General features: G+C 41.7%; 1 protein-coding gene across 3 annotated transcripts in view; it reads right to left on the bottom strand.

Annotated features, from left to right (window-relative positions):
- LOC120900018 (CD63 antigen-like) overlaps window positions 1-17,210 on the bottom strand; it is an 89,327-nt gene extending 72,117 nt beyond the window's left edge. The window contains exons 1-2 of one of the 3 annotated variants that reach the window (XM_040306491.1): window positions 16,956-17,210; window positions 16,457-16,673 (exon numbers count right to left, since the gene is read on the bottom strand). The gene's annotated coding sequence lies outside the window, so the exon portion shown is untranslated. Of the gene's footprint in view, window positions 1-12,835; window positions 12,856-13,319; window positions 13,366-16,456; window positions 16,674-16,955 lie in introns of those variants that run through there. The other 2 variants (XM_040306493.1, XM_040306494.1) reach the window with 2 other exon arrangements.
- Window positions 17,211-19,397: the final 2,187 nt, after the last annotated feature.

The following is a 19,397-nucleotide window of genomic DNA, read 5'->3' as shown; positions in this document are numbered from 1 at the left end:
TAGAGTAAGATGAGTTTCGGTCAGCTGTGAAATGGCTGGTTCTCTGGCAAGGCGAAACGTGATAAGACCACTGGTGCACACGAAAGTCAATCCCTGCCATTATCCTGATTGCGGGATGATGGATTTGTGCAGAGCTGCAAAACTCTTCGGTAGCAAAATTGTTCAACCTGCACCGCCGCTGGCTTGCTGATGGATGCATTTTTTCGGCTTTCCTCCGGCGAGCTTATCACATCTCTACCTGGCAAGCACGCCTGCTGACCCGCGTGTTTATTGGCGAGGTTTTATGCAACGTGATTTTAAACAGATAATGATGTGATGAAAATGAGGTTTTGCTCATTTCATTTTAATTACCAAGAATTAATTTGGCTTCACTCTGAAGCGCCAGGTGTGCTTCCTTTCTACATCATACAGGCGCACACAATGAATTCGTTTGATTGAAAATACTGATCGTGGTAGTACTCGCAAAAACTCGCTGTGTGCTCATCAAACCACACGAAATGGCCAGCAGCTAACAAATTGCAAAACAAAAACGGCACACACAAAAGCAGCATAAAATGCGCACCACCGAGCGGATTATAAAATATTTAAACATTCAACTGTTTCCAAAGCATTATCAGCACACGCCGCCCGCCCTGTCCGCAGGGCACAGGGTGGAGGGTTTTTGGAAAAGTTTCCAATGCCGAGTTTTGAAAATGTTCCGCGCCCGCTATTGTTTTGTTGTGCGCTTAATAAATACGGTGCCGGTGTTGGCTCATGTTTCAGTGTGGCTTAATGTTCCGAATAAAATCAATAACTCGTTAGCGAACCGAACAGTGTGAAAACACGCGGGGTTTTATAGACGAACTTTTTTCAATCTTTACTAAAATTCTAAAAGTACGGCTAAAAAAAGTGAATAATGATTAGCCTATTCAGTTTGCCGCCTTGTGCCGCGTCACATGAAACTGATGAATGACGCTGTGGCGACGGCTTTGGACCGAATGAAAATGGCGGACCCCGAGAGCTGGAACAAGGGAAAAATAATCTGATCGGCCGTGTTTGGTCACCGATAACTTTTTGCCTGATGCATACGGGAGGTGCACACATTGCGTTCCTATGCACTTCTTCGGCGCAAGCGAAAACTTTGCACACATGGGAACAATAGGGTGAGCCGTATTGAATTGCACAAAAAGCTAAGAATAATAGGCTATCGGGGCAGGTGCATTTTATGAACTATGCGCCTGATTCCGATGCAAAAATGATCGAAATCGAAGGGCCTGGATATTGAATGCATAACAATAGGACACAGCATAATTGAATTCACTTTTACACCAAATGTTGTGGGTCCATAAATCCTAGTCGGTGCGATATGTTAAAGGCGTCCAAATGTGTGCCTTTTATAATATACACGTTATCTAGTGAATCGAGATTGCTCAAAATTAAGAACTAACTTTTTGTTAAATGGATCAATCAGTATGTCATTAATATGATAGTGTGTTACACTCATACTTTAGAGTTTAATTTATCTACAACACTATTTTTTGTATAAATGTCTGATATTTCAAATAGTATGTTTACATTAGAAATTGACTTGAAAAATGCTCTATTTTATTTTTCTTGTTTAATTTTTAAGTTATTATTTATATAAATAATGTTTCCTCTTTACAGCCAATTAAATTTAATTAATTTATAAAATGTAGCATTGAATTTGAATATAAAATTTCATGACAGGCTTTTCCAAGTCAATTAACCAATGTCTTCATCATTTTTCATGGATTGAGAGATGTTTTTCAACAGCGGTAAAATGTTGTATTTACATCACAATAATATTTCAGTTCTTCCGCATAATTTTCAACACGTCTCAAACTGGATTTGGAGTTTGACAGTTCTTTGTGATGTGTTGGAAAAACATGTACAGGAACTGAAATTTTATTTTAATTCAAATACATCATTTGAAAGTTGTTGAAAAACATCTTGGAGGTGGTGAATAATGATGTGCACATTCTAAAGTGACTTGGAAACCCCTGTAATAATTTGGATTTTAATATAAAAAAATTACAATTAGTTTTTCCTTTTCATAGAAGCATTTTTTTATTTAAACTGTATGTAAATGTATAAATGAACCAAATTAAACGAAAGAAATAGTACTAGAAAAGGAGTAATTAAAAAAAGACATAAAAGAAAATGAAAAATAAAAAAAAAGAACAAAATAGTAAAGTCACTAAAAAGAAATAAAAGTTAGTAAAACACAGTACCACAAAATTGGGTGAAAATACACACGGCAATCGCACAAATTAAGTTCTTAATCCAATAAGAGAAACAATGAAATGTGGAACAGATCAGCTTACAATACAAACAGCAATAAAGACTACGATAAAAGCTAAACTGCAGTTAATTAGTAGGAAACATATCACTGCTCGCGTAAACACTTGCGTAGCCTTAAGTTCATGTTTATTTCTTGACGACTTCAAGAGCATTGCGCAATTAAAATGCATTTTCAGTTTTTCAGTTTTGCAGCCAATCTTTTTCTACATACAAAAAAAAGGTAACAAAATCATTATCAAATTTCCCCCGAAGAAACTAATGCCTCTTTCGACAGGGCAACCCATCTCACACTTGATCGTACCACTTCATCGCCAGTGCGAAAGGGCCAAAGATTCTGCGAACTGGTGGTTTTGGTGAAGTTTAATTTAATTAATCCGAGACGACCACGACGACGGCCGAGATCGCTCTACCAACTCAGACACTCACACACACACGCAACAAATAGCAGCCGTCGTCGACCAAGAGAAGCCATTCAAAAAGACAAAAGACTTGAAAGGCAACCCCATCAGCACCATTCATCGAGATTCGTCCGGGGTTTCTTCTTCTACCGCAGCCATCAAAGGGCAAAGGGCACACAAGACGATATCGATTGAACCCTAACCCCCGGTAGGAGTCACACTAACGTAGTGACACGTATACCACACTCCCTCCTCATCAAAACCGCAGGCTTTTTCTTTGTCTTACACGCGTGTGCTGCCCCACGTCTTGTGTGATATTGCTTGACCCGCGTCGTCTCCCAGAGCCTTTGGAGAAAATTCCAAACACGCTTCTCTACACGCCTACGTCCCCCCCATTCTTTTCTTCATATGCGTTTGATGAGATCATTCAATGGAGGTTCGGACCTGCTTTGAAAACTTTTGCCCCCAAAAAAGTGCGTACTCACAAAAATGTACTACTGCCTGCCCCTTTTGCTCCCCGTTGTTCGGTGCATTGATAAAGTGGTCCAATGGTTGTACGATTCCCTATATGCGATTGCGTACACACACAGAATCGGGTCTATCGCTCATAAACACACCCCCTGCACAACCCTGAGGAAAGGTTTGAATTCCGGTGGACTACAGGCCTGAGTGTCAATTATTATTTTCAAAAGAACGCGCTCGGGCGCGTAACAAAACCGACACACCAAACCAAGCGGCGCTCGCCAGGGCGAAAGAACTCGTACAAGTTCTCAACAATTTATGTGTCTCCGCCGCCACAAACAGCGATCGTCCGGGAGAGATGCTAACATTGGAGGGGAAAGGTAATAAAATTATCCCCGCAGTCGTACGATATGCGTTCGTGATGATGTGCGGGGCAAAGCGGAGATACGGACACGGGAATTGATCGGCAATAAAGGCGGAAACTTACGGCGAAACCACCAAGAATGTGTGTTTTGTTGACGGCGGGAAAGGAGAAAAAGCTCTCTTTCTCTCTCTGTACAATTGTGCACACACAAAGTACGCAGTGCGTGCCGGAGAATAAATCAAAATATTTATTGATTCGATAGAAATGAAAGTCAGGGAAGTGAACGAGAGAGAGAGAAGGAACAGAACGCAGGAGGGAATGAATTTCGTTATCATAATCAATTGAAAGAGAGACAGCGAGAGAGGTCACCGATGGCATCGGCATTTAATATTGGGTTTGCTAATATATGGGGTTGACTGTTGATAAACTGGTTAGAGCATTAATCAATTTCAATAACGTGGCCGCCCTCTGCCCCACTGTTTGTGTTTTGTAAAGAAGAATTACAAATGCGGTTCATTGTTTGAAGATTTTCATTAAATTCTTAAAGATCGCTACTTCCGTTTCTCGGTTGTTTGTTCTTTTTATGTGCATAGCAACAATGTATTTCCGGTAAATACCAAGCAAAAGTTTTGATGAAACAAGCATGATTGATCGCTCGACATTGGCGCTCCAAAAATCAAGCAAAGTTTAATCATTTTCAGGCCAACGCAAGTTATGTCAAGATTTTGATTAGATTCTACGGTAAAGGAGATGAGAGGGATAGATTTTTTGCATAGTGCGCAAAAAAAGCAATCTTTTAAAAGCTGATTTTCAGAAAGCTGAAGTACTAGTCGAAGCGAAATTGTATAAACTTTATCAAGAGTTCGACTTTTCCATATTGAACATTGAAGTCAAAATCCTTTAAAAAAAAAAACAGTGAATAACAACTAAACGATTGACCAAATAAACATAATGAATCATTATTAAATTTTCTCTTTTCAACATACTTCTATCAGTAAGACCAGAAGGCACATAGCATCCAATCTGCTGAGTACGCTCGTGCGGCGGAATGTTGATGCTGTGTGACTCACTTCGGTGACACTTTTTGCTCTGAGAAACAGATTAGCCACTGCTTCTTCCCACAGGAAGAAGCAGGAGACGCGTCTACAGAGCGTTCCCACTCATTCCGTTTTATTTACAGTTTCATCCACACATTCGCTTCTTGATAATGTGTCACGAGGAAGGCGCATTTGCTTCGGTTTGCTTCCTGAGGCGATGGAAGATGTAAGGTTTCCCCGCCAGGGCAAATATATTGCTCTGAGGTTCCGTTTTCTTATCGAGCGTTCGAGAGAGATTTGCACAAGTCTTAAATATATCGCGCTTTTGCATTTACAGCTTCGCTTTAGTGTGAAGTTGCCCTTAGAGTTGCTTTCCGGTTTCGTTGCAATTCGTTGCGCAAGAGTAAATCCAATGCTATGGGGATTGAATTTCATCTTTGCTGCTTTGCTGCGTATATAATGAAACGGATGGGAATGTTTTAAAACAAATATGCTTAGTGTAATATCCTGGAGATTTGACCCCTGATAAGACCATAGTGCTCAATATGCCGAATCAGAATATGACCATCACCGTGACAACTGTGCGATAATCTGAATGTCAAAATAAAGATCATTCGTTTACGGATCGTTGTACCGACAACACCTTCAGCCTTCGGTTTATTCTTCTGCCTTGCGTATTTGTCCTTTTGTGATACGTTCAACGTTTAATTCAAATAAGTAAAATTCGAAGTTTTACATTAGCAATAACAAATATGGGGGTACAGCAAATTTATTATGTCCTTTAATTTACGTGTCTAAGTGAACCCAAAATAGCATAGTCAGGCATTCGTTTTAACTAATTGGATACGGAATTTGAGCGAGTCCTCTGCCAAAGCTGGGCAATTGATCCAAATGAATTTTCAATCTTCCTTATTAATACAAACCCCTCCCTTTCACAGGTAGAATTCAGAATTTCAGAATTTTGTTACATCTTTACCTGTATTTTTATATCAATTCACCTTGAAATCCCTTTGCTAGTCCTAGTTTCAGTATCGATTACATTTACGGACTAGATCCACTCATTTTTCGTTTGAAAAAAATCAACATTCGATTTCTGACTTCTACCAGTATAAATGTTAATCAATTTGACCAACATTATGCAAAAACATACGGACGAAAAGTTGAAAAAATCAATTTATGTTTATGTAAATAATATGTAAAACTTCTACTTCGTTAGATCTATTTCTATTGAACACAAGTATATTCAAGAAATATTTAATTATTTTACATAAATTACATATTTTATGTATTTTATGTATTTTATGTTTTATTTAAATTTTGCGCAAATTTTGCGTTAACCAAGCCTTAACAGACACCATTGAATTGAACGTTAGAGATTAATTAATTAATTAATAGAAAAAAAACAGCTACACTGAACATGAAATAATCATGCAAAAGCTGTCTTAAACAAGTCCTTAGGTGAAAATTAACGACGTGCTCTAGAGCGTTATAAGAGCTCATCATTTGGAGTACTGGGTCCCTGGAGCAATATAAAGTAGTCCAGAAGTTTGCCTGTAAAAGATGCCTTGCTCTTAAAAGTATACCCGGAAATAAAAAGATAATATGCATTAGAATATAATGTTCCCTGTTACAACCTGGTGAAGGAAAATACTCTGTGCCGTCATTCTACGTTGTTATAAAGATTCTAATCCGAATAATGTTCGACCATGGTAAACGATAGAAGAGTGTGTTTGTAAACTTTTTTGAATAGTCTCTAATCTATCTATTTCATCTTGTTGTAAACGGGTCCTAGCTATACTAGCAAATTCAATAATGGGACGAACTAACGAACATAACAAGTTTTCAGACAAAAAGGGCACGCTTCTATCTAAAACGAAACTTTGAAGCCAATATACGAGGTCTTTGCTTATTTCATATTTTATCAGTTTCGCTAGAAGTAAGATATGGTTGAATTTATCAAAAGCTGCATGAAAATCTGCGTATATGCAATTGACTTGAAAACTTTTATCGAATTTGGAATAGCAGTATTTCAGACATTTAACCAGAATAGCTTCAATGAAGCGGTATACGCCATATGGACTACAGAAAATTGTAACCTACATCTCCACAAGATCAGTAATATCATCTACAATACATGGAATAGTATCCCCTCAATGGCAAATAGCGATTATAATTTGTGCCAGGAATCCACAAATATATCTGATAAACTGGCATTGAATTCTAACTAGTTCGTAAACATGTCAAGCTCCCAGTAAGTAGACAAAGTCAAAGTTTATAGAAATACATGAAAATGCGTCCAACGAAATTCAAGAAACCGTGTAATTAAATCTTCAACATATCTTCAACAATGTTTGTGGAAAAAGCCTTTGTTCAAAGAAGTCTTGGACGTATCTTCAAGCATGCTGTAGGCAGCGTCATACACGTGTGTTGCTATGCTCCAAATACAATTTACCAAATACACCATTTCATGTAAGAAGCATCGTCATCCCTGCAGCACTTCTAACTTTTTCTTCAATGTTGGTGTCTCGAACTGCAAAAGACACGCACACACACCCGTCCTGTAGCTTGTTGTGGTCTTTGCGGGTGCTATGAAAGTATCCACTGCCTTTCCTCCCCGAAACACGTTGCAAATGAACAAACCGGAACGGCAACGATTAAGGAAAATTAAAACCACACAGCTTCCTCCTTTACCAGCGTACACACACCACGTGATAGATACCACTTCCTCCCATGCCTAGTTCGCCTAGCTCTCACTCGAAATTACATCCCACTTTGCAGGCTTTAGGCGTTCTTCTTTGATGTATGTCTATGTATCATCGCACAACAAACACACACCACACACACCTTCTTCTTCTTCTTGGGGCGTCGGTCGGGAAAATGGTGTGAAAAGACGGTAAAGACATCCCGTCGCCCGAGAAACGCCGACACCGTTGTTTGTCTTCCGTGTCAACATGTTGCTGGCTGGCTGGCTGCCGCTGCTTTGCACTCTCTTGTTGTGTTTTCGCATTCAAACATTTCTTTTCGGGAAAACGAGCTCGTGGTCTGAACTGGAGCGCAACCTTGGAACGAAATCCCTCGCACACTTGTAACAAGCGCAAACAGAAGAATGCTACCATCTAATAAAAGCTTCATCAAATGCAGCTCAAACTCGTAATGAAAACAACATTTTTACATCATAGACGACATATTGGACTTGTTTGCATATTCCGAGAAAAGACAGAGCACCTTCTATGCATCTGGTTATTCAAAAACTACTCCATGGAAACCTTATAAGGGAGTTTGCTTTGCTAGTTTGTTCACTCAACGTTAACTCCAATAGAGATAGTGGCGTTCCACGCACACGAGCTACTAGCTGTACGGGAAGCCCCAGTAAAACTAGGCTCCTCTGCCTGTCCCGTCTGCATGCTTTGACATGAGGATTAGTGTCAGATTAGGTACGTGCTCATTCCCTTGCCATAACTGTTAAGTAAAGCTTGTCGTAATCATAAGCGTGCACAAATGTAGGACAGATCTGACAAATCTAAAAACAGTGTTTGCAATTGAAAATAAAATTCTAACTAAAATTCAAAAACAAAAAGGAAACTTACATTCTAAACCTTCAATGCACACATAAACAAAACTGAAATTAATGACATCCAAAATTTAAATTAAATATTTGTAATTTATTAAAATATATAAAAATTGGAAAGAATGTTTAATTGGATTCTAATCAGACTTCAAAATAGTTAAAAAAATTTATCTAGAATTAATTAAAAAAGTGAAGTATTATTGTGGACCTTCAAAACACACATTAGTTGCTTTAATTTATCACAAGAGTTTAAAATTTATCGTTCGTCAAATGCTTTCAGTTAAAGCTATTTAGCTCCAATTAATTCTTTAAAACAAATGCGATAGGAACACATGCGATAGGAACAAATGCGATAGGAACACGCAACACATGTCCCACAAATCTAACTCGAGATCTAACTTAATTTATTCCTCGTTCTACCGAAAACACTAAACAAAAAACTTTTTCTCCCAATCACCATACAGCTGAAAAAGTCCTTTCCATGGAATAAAAGTCTCTCCCTTTCGAGCGACGAAACCATCAAGTGTCCACACACACATACACACACATACCACACACCAAGCACTCGGACACTCTTTCCATTCTCGCTCACAAACTTCCAACGAAAACCCACTTTTCCTTCGGTTTATCCAATTTTTCCTTTGCTCACAGCTACACAAAGACCCCACACCACAACGAGAGTTTTCACTTAGGAGCGGCTAGGCAAGCGCGCTTTGGTTTGGGGGTAAAAATTCGGCTTCAGCGCAGATTGCAGTCCTACCTTAGTCCTAACGATGCAAGCAAAAAAGCTAAAAACCCAGAACCACAAAAAAACACACACACACCGAAGGAAAAGTCTCTAACAGTTGGCCCCCTCAAAGCTTTTGCAGACGGGATCTTTCTTACCTTAGCCTCCGGGGCTTGCTCTAATTTTGCTGGCATGCTTTCATTCTCCACAGCTCGAGGCGTCGTCTACACCATAACCACCACACCAACCGGAGCTCCAGAGCGCATATCCTCTAACGAATCGATCCGCATATACATTAGAACCGTCTGGGGTGAAGTGTCTCCCCCGGTCGTCCCCTTCTGCTCATTGATGCCACCGCAACCGCAATGCAGTTTTCAAGTGCAACCCCGCATATTGCACCCGCAGCAGCGTGTGCTGCGTCCGAAAAGGCGATAAAAGGCGACCCGGGCATACAGAGACTGATGGGAGGGAAGAAAACAGAGATACAAAAATAACGTTCCCAGCAAGCTCAAGTAACACTTAGAGCGCTGCTGCTCGTCTTTTCTCTTGCCTTAGGTGTATTTCGTTGGGGCTCACCCGAAGAACTAACCCCGCGCACTCATTTCGCCCCAGATCTCCTGTGAGAATCCTGTTAAGGTCATGGTACTACCCCCCCTTCACACCCATCTTACACTCCAAGGGGTCGATGTGGAATCATTTGAGCTCCGACAAGGGATCGAGAAGCCCCGGGGATACCGATGTACAGGAGGGATTACTTTAAAGCTCAGGTGAAATGCAAAGTTTACCGTCACGGTCGAATGATTTTAACCAACTTGATAAAATAGTGTTAAGCAGATCGGCTTGCAACAATAATGGCCAATGGGGGTTTTGTTTTAGTTGGTTTCGTTCCATCTAGTGATGGGTAAAATAGACAAAAATCCGGAGTCGAGTCCGATCCTACTCCAATAATTTCGGAACCGACTGCCCAGCATTATCCGGAGTCGTCTGGAGTCGTCCGGAGTCGTCCGGAGTCGTCCGGAGTCGTTAGTAGTTGGAGTCGTCTGGAGTCGTCCGGAGTCGTCCGGAATTAGTTGAAGTCGTCCAGAGTCGTCCAAAGTCGTCCGGAATTGTCTGGAGTCGTCCAGAGTCGGCTGAAGTTGGCCTTTACAACAAAGGCCTGTACAGGCGGTCCCCGAGATACACGGTTTATGGGGACCGAAAACGGCCGCAAAATACCGCGTATCTCGGATTTCCGCGTAAGTCGAAACTCGTGATTTCCAGCTAAAATATCATAATATTCGAGTAATTTTGCAAGTAGGGGGCGGTTTTAGTCACTTTATGAATTATTTGATATGATTCTGACTGAATATAACTGTTTTAAACCTTTTGAAATAGTTTTTAACATTCGATCAAAACGGAAATTATTTGGCAATTTGCAATTGATGTGTCAAATCAGTACAATTTGCTCAAAGAATTGTCAAATTTAGAAAACCGCGTATCTCCGAATCCGCGCATAAGAGGTACCGTGTAACTCGGGGACCGCCTGTATTCGAAATGTACGCGCAAAGTGAAAGACAAAAAAACACAACGAAATGAAATGCCCGATTACAAGCACATTGCACCGGAAGGCTGCTGTTGACTCCGGTCTCCGATTCCGGACGACTCCGAACTACTCTGGACGACTCCGAACGACTCCAAGGCGACTTCGGGCGACTCCGGACAACTCCAGGCAGCTCCAGACAACTTCGACTCCAAACGACTCCGAACGACTATGGGCGACTCCGGGCGGAACTATTGGTTCGGATTTTGCCGGAATCGGAATCGGACTATAACCGGCGTCAGATCGGAGTCTTGGGAGTTCTCTAAATAGCACATCACTAGTTCCATCAACTCATCAGTGTTAAATAACAAAAAAAGTTTTATCACTTTACCTACAGTCATTAACGCTGAAATTTGCTTCTTAATCATCGATGTTTGTTTCTAAGGCAATTTTGTTATTTGCCATGTGTTTACTTAGTTTCTTCAACTTAATCAAAAGTATCAATGAATCAATTATTAAACAATTGTTATTGCGCTTTTCAAGCATTCATGCATGCATTTTCAGGTGCAAATAATGCCGTAAAAATTTATTGAAATTCGTAAAAACAAAAAAAATCAAAAACAAGATTACAAACGTTTTAAATTAAAATATCACTAATATCAAGTGTATTTATTATGTTTTATACTAGGGGAAAACATAGATCACTTACAGTCAAAAGTTAGTGCTTTCAAAAAATTGCTACTTGCAGTCAAAAGATAACGACAACGAATGTATTTAATGATAAGGTTGGTGATTTATCCTTTTTTTATTCAATTTCTTCATATCCAATTCCTGGTCATACCGCTTTTTAAGTTTATATGATTGCCATGATGTACTAGAATAAATTAAACATGTTTCTGACCCCTAGTAGACCCTGATGCAACAGTAAATAAATATTATCTGTCGGTCAGTTCACTACCAGAGTCCGGACCTTAAAAGAAGTAGAAAACTAAAAAAGTGTGTAAGTGAATTTGAAAATAATTACCGATATTTTGATGCTGTCCGAAATTTGAATCAAAACGTCCGTCATATGAAACATGAAGTAAAAATTGGCCGAAATATGAATCGAAATATTGCTGTAATTTCATGAGTTTTTACCATGTTACGAGTAAAGTTATTGGAAATCTTTTTTTTTTTTTCTTAAATTTAGAAGGTTTGCTCCAAAAATGTCTCAAGTGTCCGCAATTCGAAGCAATACGGTATATTTCACACTTCGATCAACTGTAAAAGTATAACAAGCAAATGTTGCTATTATTTATTTCCAAACAAGAACATTCCAACAGCAAGACGCTTTTAGAATGATATCTTTAGAAACTCTTTTTCCCTTCACTTCAAAACGGTTGCCTGCTGCGTGTGCGTGTGTGTTCAAAAACGAGCGACAATTGTTCAAATATTTAAATTGGATCACGCATCAAAACAAACAACAGCATATCCACTTGAACGGAACGACGATACTTGAATAGCAACACAAACCCACACACCCCGTGCACCGCACCAACGTGTGAATAGCACACAAATGAGGAAGGGTGTCTCCCGAAAATACTCCACCATAAATATCAACCCGATAGAGACCGTCGCTTTCAATTCCAGCACTGCCAGGCACCCCCCAAAAATTGTCTGCTATTGGCACAAAACGACACAAATCAGAAACACACAACCTCCCCCACACACACGCACAAACCCTCCAATTGCCGTTAAGTATCGAAGTGAAACCGGAGGGTATTTTCCCTACTTTCCCAGAACGATTAACATCAGCAACTAGGCACGACGGTTCGTTGTCGAACGAAGGTAAACGTCCTTTTTTGACTCGGTATAGAGAACAAACGCGTATGGAATTTTCCACTTCCCAAAACACGGTCCGGGAATTGGCTGTAGCGAGAAGCACAGAGCGAGGGGAAGAGCAGACGGCGACCGCTGCCGAAGGGTGTGTGTGTTGTTTTGATGCGTTTCCATTGTTTTGATCCGGCCATTCTACTCGCACCGTCTTTCGCGAAAGAAAGAGAGAGAGTAAGGGCAAGCAGGATGCAGTTCAAGACGGAGTTTCTAACAAAGCAAGCCAGACAGACGCGGCGAAGTACGCGAGCGAGACACACGTTCCATTATTTACGGCAAGCGATGGCTTCCGTTTCCTATTCCCATAGCAACGGTATTTCACTGTAGTTGTGTTTTTCTTTTTCAAGTTGTTTTGCTGTTGTTTGGTGACTACTACAGGATCGTTGCCATCGTAATGGCGTCCCGCTTTCGGGCTGGTTTTTGTGGTAATAGTTCAGTTTGTCCGGGAGAACAAAAAAAGCATTGGGAATGCTTCAAGCAGACTTAAAGCCATACATACACTCGCGCTTGATGGTTTATAATATTTTCATTACATACAAACGTATGGCATTTTCCCACACACAATCCAAATACGAGCAGTAACTAACCTTTTGCGCGTAACAGCACACGACTCTGCCTGTTACGTTCGCGATTATTAAATTCGTAACGGACGTGTCAAATTGTAAATTCGCGTGGTGCGCGATCACCTTAATCTAGAAACCGGGTACGCTACGTGTAAAAGCGGAATAAAAATGCGTCACAAAGACTAACATGCGGCACTCACGCGTACGTACACTTATGTGCTAATTATTCTCGGAAAGGATACACTAACACCCTAAAAATGTATGGGCTTCCGGGGGTATAAAAGGGACCGAACTTTTAATAAACAAACCATTCGGATTTTGCAACTCTAAGAAACTTCGCCTTTTTTAATTTTGCATATTCGGATCACGAAAGAAATCTCTCATCCCTCTTCACCCCCTTCTGCGGCATAGGCTCCTCAAATTACTTGAGAGAGCAACTAGCGGGAAGGTTGATTACTGGTGTCGAACGGTTGAGAAGATCGCTGTTACCCGAGCGGGTTTGACTTACAAGGCCGCATCCTTCGCGTGGCCCACAGATCCGTTCGCCGTCGTAACATTTGGTGGCTCCAGAGAGGAATCTTCCTCACATTTGTATGGTAGAGAGATTTGCCCGTGGTATGAAAGCTTCCGCAAATTCTCTAGCCCTCCACATTCTCACCGAAGAGAAATTTCTTCGCTCCTAGACGAACCTATCCTCGCTCCAGAGGAAGCACTCACACTAGGAGGAAGACAGCATCGCTTCCGATAGGATTGCTTCCGCTCTCCACCTACGCACTCACGCATAAGGCTCCACTAACACGTGTACAGCTCCAGCGAGCTGCGTATGCGATAGCGTGAGAGAGCACTAAGCAAGAGCTCCAAGGGAGAGCCCTTGCGCACCGTTGAACCAGTGCGACATCGCACACCCACACCAGATAAAAATCTGTGCACTATAAACGCACACGAATTCATCGGCACATTAGCTACGTCATGACTACGAAAAGAAACCTTACTCCGTTCGTCGATAACGACAATGGTAGCTGCCGCTTATGCAGCCGGATTGATGATCCCAATATGGTCCAATGCGACGAATGCGATCGCTGGTTCCATATGGCATGTGCCAAACTGAACCGGTTGCCTAAAGCAGACGAACCATTCTTGTGCATAAAATGCACAAAAGACTATGCTAAGATTAAGGCTCCAGCGTCGACTGGCTCAGACCAAAACACGGCAATTGCAGCCCTAATCGAAGCGCTTAAAGGTAGCAGCTTAGATACAAACACATATCTCAAACGCTTGACCTTTGATCAGCTACCTGATTTCGATGGCAAGGCCAAAGAATGGTTGAAATTCAAGCGTGCGTATGAGGAAACGACTAAGCAGGCTAAATATACAAATGTTGAAAACATGACCCGGCTTCAACACGCCCTTAAGGGAGAGGCGTATAAATGCGTGCACCGTCTATTTCTCGAGCCAGATAACGTGCCGGAAATAATTACGAAGCTCGAAGAGCAATTCGGCAGAGCAGAACTCGTGTACGACGAGCTGCTTAAAGACGTGCAAAATATACGTGTTGAAAATCAGCACAAAATACCTGATTTGTCCGACGCGATTCAGGACATGATCACCAACATAAAGGCAATAAATATGCCTATGTATTTACAAGACCATCGCCTCGTAAATGAGTTGGCTTGTAAACTGCCTACTGATAGGCATCTAAAATGGATCGAATATAAATCCACCAATATCAAACCGGGTGTTCTTCCATCGCTGGAAGATTTTGGCAAATGGTTGCTGCCTCAAGCAGAGGTACTTAAAGAATTGCCAAAACGGCCAGAAAGGCCAAAACACTCGATGAACGTTCACCAGTCTTCAGCGCACAACACAAAAAGACCGTTCAATCACAACCACTTTGGTAACGCACAAAACAATTCACCGGCCACTAACACATACGCAAGAAATGCAATAGATTACACCGCACAGAATTGCACAGCCGCACGAGAACGCGGCCCACATCCATGCGAAGAAACGCATCACCGTTTGCACTTCACAGCCGATGCGGAGGAGAATTGTCATCAAGAACAAAAAATACTTTACCAAATTGTTCCGGTCGTGTTACGCAACGAAGATAAAACGCTGAAAACATTTGCATTGTTAGATTCAGGGTCATCATTTACGTTGATCGAGGAAGAAACAGCTAATCAGCTTCAGTTAGAAGGGCCGACTGAGCCGATTACGATGACGTGGACGCAGAATTTGTCCATACGAGAGAAAGAAAGTAGGAGAGTAAGTTGCCTAGTGAAAGGAGAGAAGGAGAAAAAAGAACGGGTCTTGGAAAAAATGAGAACCGTGAAGAATCTCCAGCTCCCGAGGCAATCAATCAATTGCAACGTTCTCAGAGAGAAATGTCCTCATCTGAGAGGAATTGACATCAGCGATTACGAGAGCGCAAGGCCAACTATACTAATTGGTCTCGATCATAGCCATCTACTAATACCACTAGGGCGCAAAATGGGTCGAAGCGACGAGCCAATGGCAATCAAGACCAAGCTGGGTTGGACTGTCTTCGGTATGAACGTGAAAGGACACGAAGCGCCTCATAATCAGCCGATGATCCACTACGATACAGATAGTACGATGATATCAAAAGAGATCGATCGTGGAAAGGAAATAATCCAGAAACCGTTCGTGGAAACGGTACCGAATCGAGCTTGGTCCGAGGACCAGCGTATCGCGGAACCAGATGAAGAAGATCGCGGTACATCGATCCCCGTACTTCACCATCATGAAGCTGTGGTTCCAGATTTTTCTATGGCACCCCTGCCATTGTGTGGGACACATCCCCACAACCCCTCACCACTACACACCGGTGTAGATCATCTTGAGCCCCCTGACATCACCACGCAACGATTTGTCGAGAGGGAAGTGCGACAACCCTGCCCAGGCGAATCGGCAGCGGTTCTGATGGAGATGAGGATCAACCCACAACCATATGTACATCCACCGCTTACCAACGAGGAAGACGAGATCCTGTCGAGACGAGGAATTGGCTCCCTGACTACAAAGACTCTTCGACACAGGGGGAGGCCCCACCGACGGAGGGCTTTGCTGCGGCCTGCGATTGGGCTAGCGAGCAACGCAGGCAGCCAGTGAAATAATCGCTCACTTTTTTTATTTTCGTAATTCACGAGAATGAATTACGAGGGGAAGGATGTTACGTTCGCGATTATTAAATTCGTAACGGACGTGTCAAATTGTAAATTCGCGTGGTGCGCGATCACCTTAATCTAGAAACCGGGTACGCTACGTGTAAAAGCGGAATAAAAATGCGTCACAAAGACTAACATGCGGCACTCACGCGTACGTACACTTATGTGCTAATTATTCTCGGAAAGGATACACTAACACCCTAAAAATGTATGGGCTTCCGGGGGTATAAAAGGGACCGAACTTTTAATAAACAAACCATTCGGATTTTGCAACTCTAAGAAACTTCGCCTTTTTTAATTTTGCATATTCGGATCACGAAAGAAATCTCTCATCCCTCTTCACCCCCTTCTGCGGCATAGGCTCCTCAAATTACTTGAGAGAGCAACTAGCGGGAAGGTTGATTACTGGTGTCGAACGGTTGAGAAGATCGCTGTTACCCGAGCGGGTTTGACTTACAAGGCCGCATCCTTCGCGTGGCCCACAGATCCGTTCGCCGTCGTAACACTGCCCGTTCACACAACGATGCACACGGCCCCCAAAAGATGGTGCAATTTTATTCCAATGCACGGTTTTTTTTTACTATCAGCACTTTTTTCGCTTCCTCTCTCTCTCTCTCTTCTTCTCAGCAAGCACTTTACACTTCGCACAGACACACTTTAAGATGGTCGCTGACCTGAAATCGAAGACAGATTTTTACGGTTAAAATGGTACCCCCCTCCCCCTCACACCACCGTCACACTTCCACACACACACACTCAAACACAAATGCTAAATCGCAGCAGCCACAAGCCTAAAAAAACAATTTCTCAGATTTTTTCTCCTACCACCTCGGCCCCCTATCTTCCCGTGGGATAAAACAGTTAGCGTCGGAACAAATCACTTATCGGTGGAGGAAGGGAGGGGAAGACACGAAATATTGATTCGGCACGATATTCCGCTTCACACCAACACTCACGGGGGTAAGGGCTCGTCGCGTGCGCCGTATGCAAAACCTGCTGCTGTGTATTACTATTGGCTCTGAGGGTCGCTCACACCTGCTGCTGTTCGAACACACGGACGCTTCCCGAAAACACGATGGGGTTGCTATAGAAACGGCTTGCCGCGCGTAGGAAAAGCAAAGGTACGGCTAGAAATGGATTCCGGAGCTGTGTGTGCAGCAGCGCTGGGCTTCCGCTCGCGAGGAAATGAACAGTACGAATGGTGGCGTACGCGTGTCGTGTGGGCCCTTGAGCGAGCTGTTCGCTGCAGGCGGCTGAGAGAGAGAGAAAGAGAGAGAGAGAGAGAGAGTGAAAGAAAGTGAGAGAGTGTGCTCCTCGTACGATGAGGTGCGTATTGTCGAATTCGTTCGAGATCGTTCAATCGGTATCATGAACCGACATGTTCACTTTCGGCTTTAGGTGGGAATTCAAATCAAAGATATTTTTTTGATTAGGCTCTCGAGTTTCTCCTACAATTCAAATCTTAGCATTTGGAACAAACAAACAAAGGTTTCAAAACTGCAAAAAAAATGTGGAATTCTCCTGTGCCGAGAAAAATTTTGCCGTCTGCTAAACGAAGTCTTTTTAGATTCTCTTTAGGTTGAGAGTTTGATCCGTTTAGAACCCGTTTAGTGGTTGTTTAGTGGATTGGTAGTACAGTGGAGTGCCGTTTATTGGGGTACCTTTTATCCGGCTATCCATTTATCCGTGCTGTTGAGAATTTGTGCTTAAATATATTCATTGACTCACTATCCGTGTTATTCGCGTATCCGGGCGGGGACAAGTCTCGATGAGCCCGTATAAACGGCGCTCCACTGTACTTAGGTAAATAGCTCGTTGAAAAACACAATATTGAAATCAAAATCACTTTATCCCTAGTGCCACAAATCCACTAAACGACCACTAAACGGCTTCTAAACGACTCAAGTTCTCTATCTAAACAGAATATAGAAAGACTTCGTTTAGCAGACGCCAAACGACTCATGCATTCTAAAAATAGCAAAAAAGCTGGTGGTGCCATCTGTTTGTGGGATACCCAACCAGTTGAGCTTCCTCGCTTGGAGGAGAGCTTTCTCATTTCCTCTGTACTGTTGTATGGTTTCGCATTGAATTTATGCATCGCTAGAACTAGAACGGCGATACGATTGTTTAAATACTAAACTCCATCGGAAACCACCAGCACTGAAGCAAGTGAGATTTGAGTAATGGTCGTTGGTGTTGATACCCATGTATCTGACCACACGACCATTCATATAGATTTGTGCTCAGAAAGTTAGAAGGTTATATAGGTCATGATAAGATGAAACTTGTCGAAACACATTGCAAGAAAAGGATAGCAATATAATGATGAGTTGTAATACGCCATCTATTGATCAAACCAATGAAGCTGTGGAGCTTTCATTTTTTTTTTTCTATGGATATTCAATTTTCCAGTCGTTTAAGCTTAATCTGTGGCGCTTGGGATGTGCGTCTTCGTCTGCCAATCCGTTATTTATTTATTTATTTGTATTGACCTTGCCCACGCTTGCCCATCTTTTCCAAACATGTTGACGAGGAAAAGATGAATTAAGTGCGGCCTAAGGTTAATATACACAACGTAATTTTAATACATCGATTACTTTAACTCATTCACTTACATCACTGCAAGACTTCGGCAATATTATTAGTCTATAAAATGTGCACGGACCAGCGAAATGGAAGAATCTATTTGCTAGTAAACAAACACAAACACGGTACCTCTTATACGCGGATTCGGAGATACGCGGTTTTTAAAATTTGACAGTTCTTTGAGCAAATTGTACTGATTTGACACATCCATTGTGAAATACCGTATTGATCGAATGTAAAATACCATTTACAAAGGTTTAAAACTGTTTAATTCATTAGAAACATATCAAATAATTCATTTGGTGGCTAAAACCACCCCCTACTTGCAAAATTGCACGAAAATTAGTGATATTTTGGCTGGAAATCACGAGATTCGACTTACGCGGAAATTCGAGATACGCGGTATTTTGCGGCCGTTTTCGGTCCCCAATAACCGTGTATCTTGGGGACCGCCTGTATTATAGTTTTTCAATGTTTAATAAAATAATGTTAATAACATTTAGTGAACAATCGTTTGTGTACGACCATTGACCACTATCTCTGTCTCTCTTTCTCTCTCTCTCTCTCTCTCTCTCTCTCTCTTTCTCGGGTTCATCTGTTCATTTGTTTAATTCATTCGTTCTCTACTTTGCACATCCTCTCTTCGAACGTGATAGCAACAGGGGTAAAGTAACCTCACAAACATTTTTTCAAACAGCTTGAATATATATCTTCAAACGGAACTGGTTCACAAAAACCAGATAATAAAAAAATAAAATTAAAATTAAATTGTAAAAATAAACGAAAGCATACTGATTGCGTTCATTCGTACA

The sequence above is a fragment of the Anopheles arabiensis genome, chromosome 3, assembly GCF_016920715.1.
Source record: "Anopheles arabiensis isolate DONGOLA chromosome 3, AaraD3, whole genome shotgun sequence".
Taxonomy (NCBI): domain Eukaryota; kingdom Metazoa; phylum Arthropoda; class Insecta; order Diptera; family Culicidae; genus Anopheles; species Anopheles arabiensis.
The sequence above is the reverse complement of the archived record's forward strand: the minus strand, read 5'-3'. Positions and strand labels throughout refer to the sequence as shown.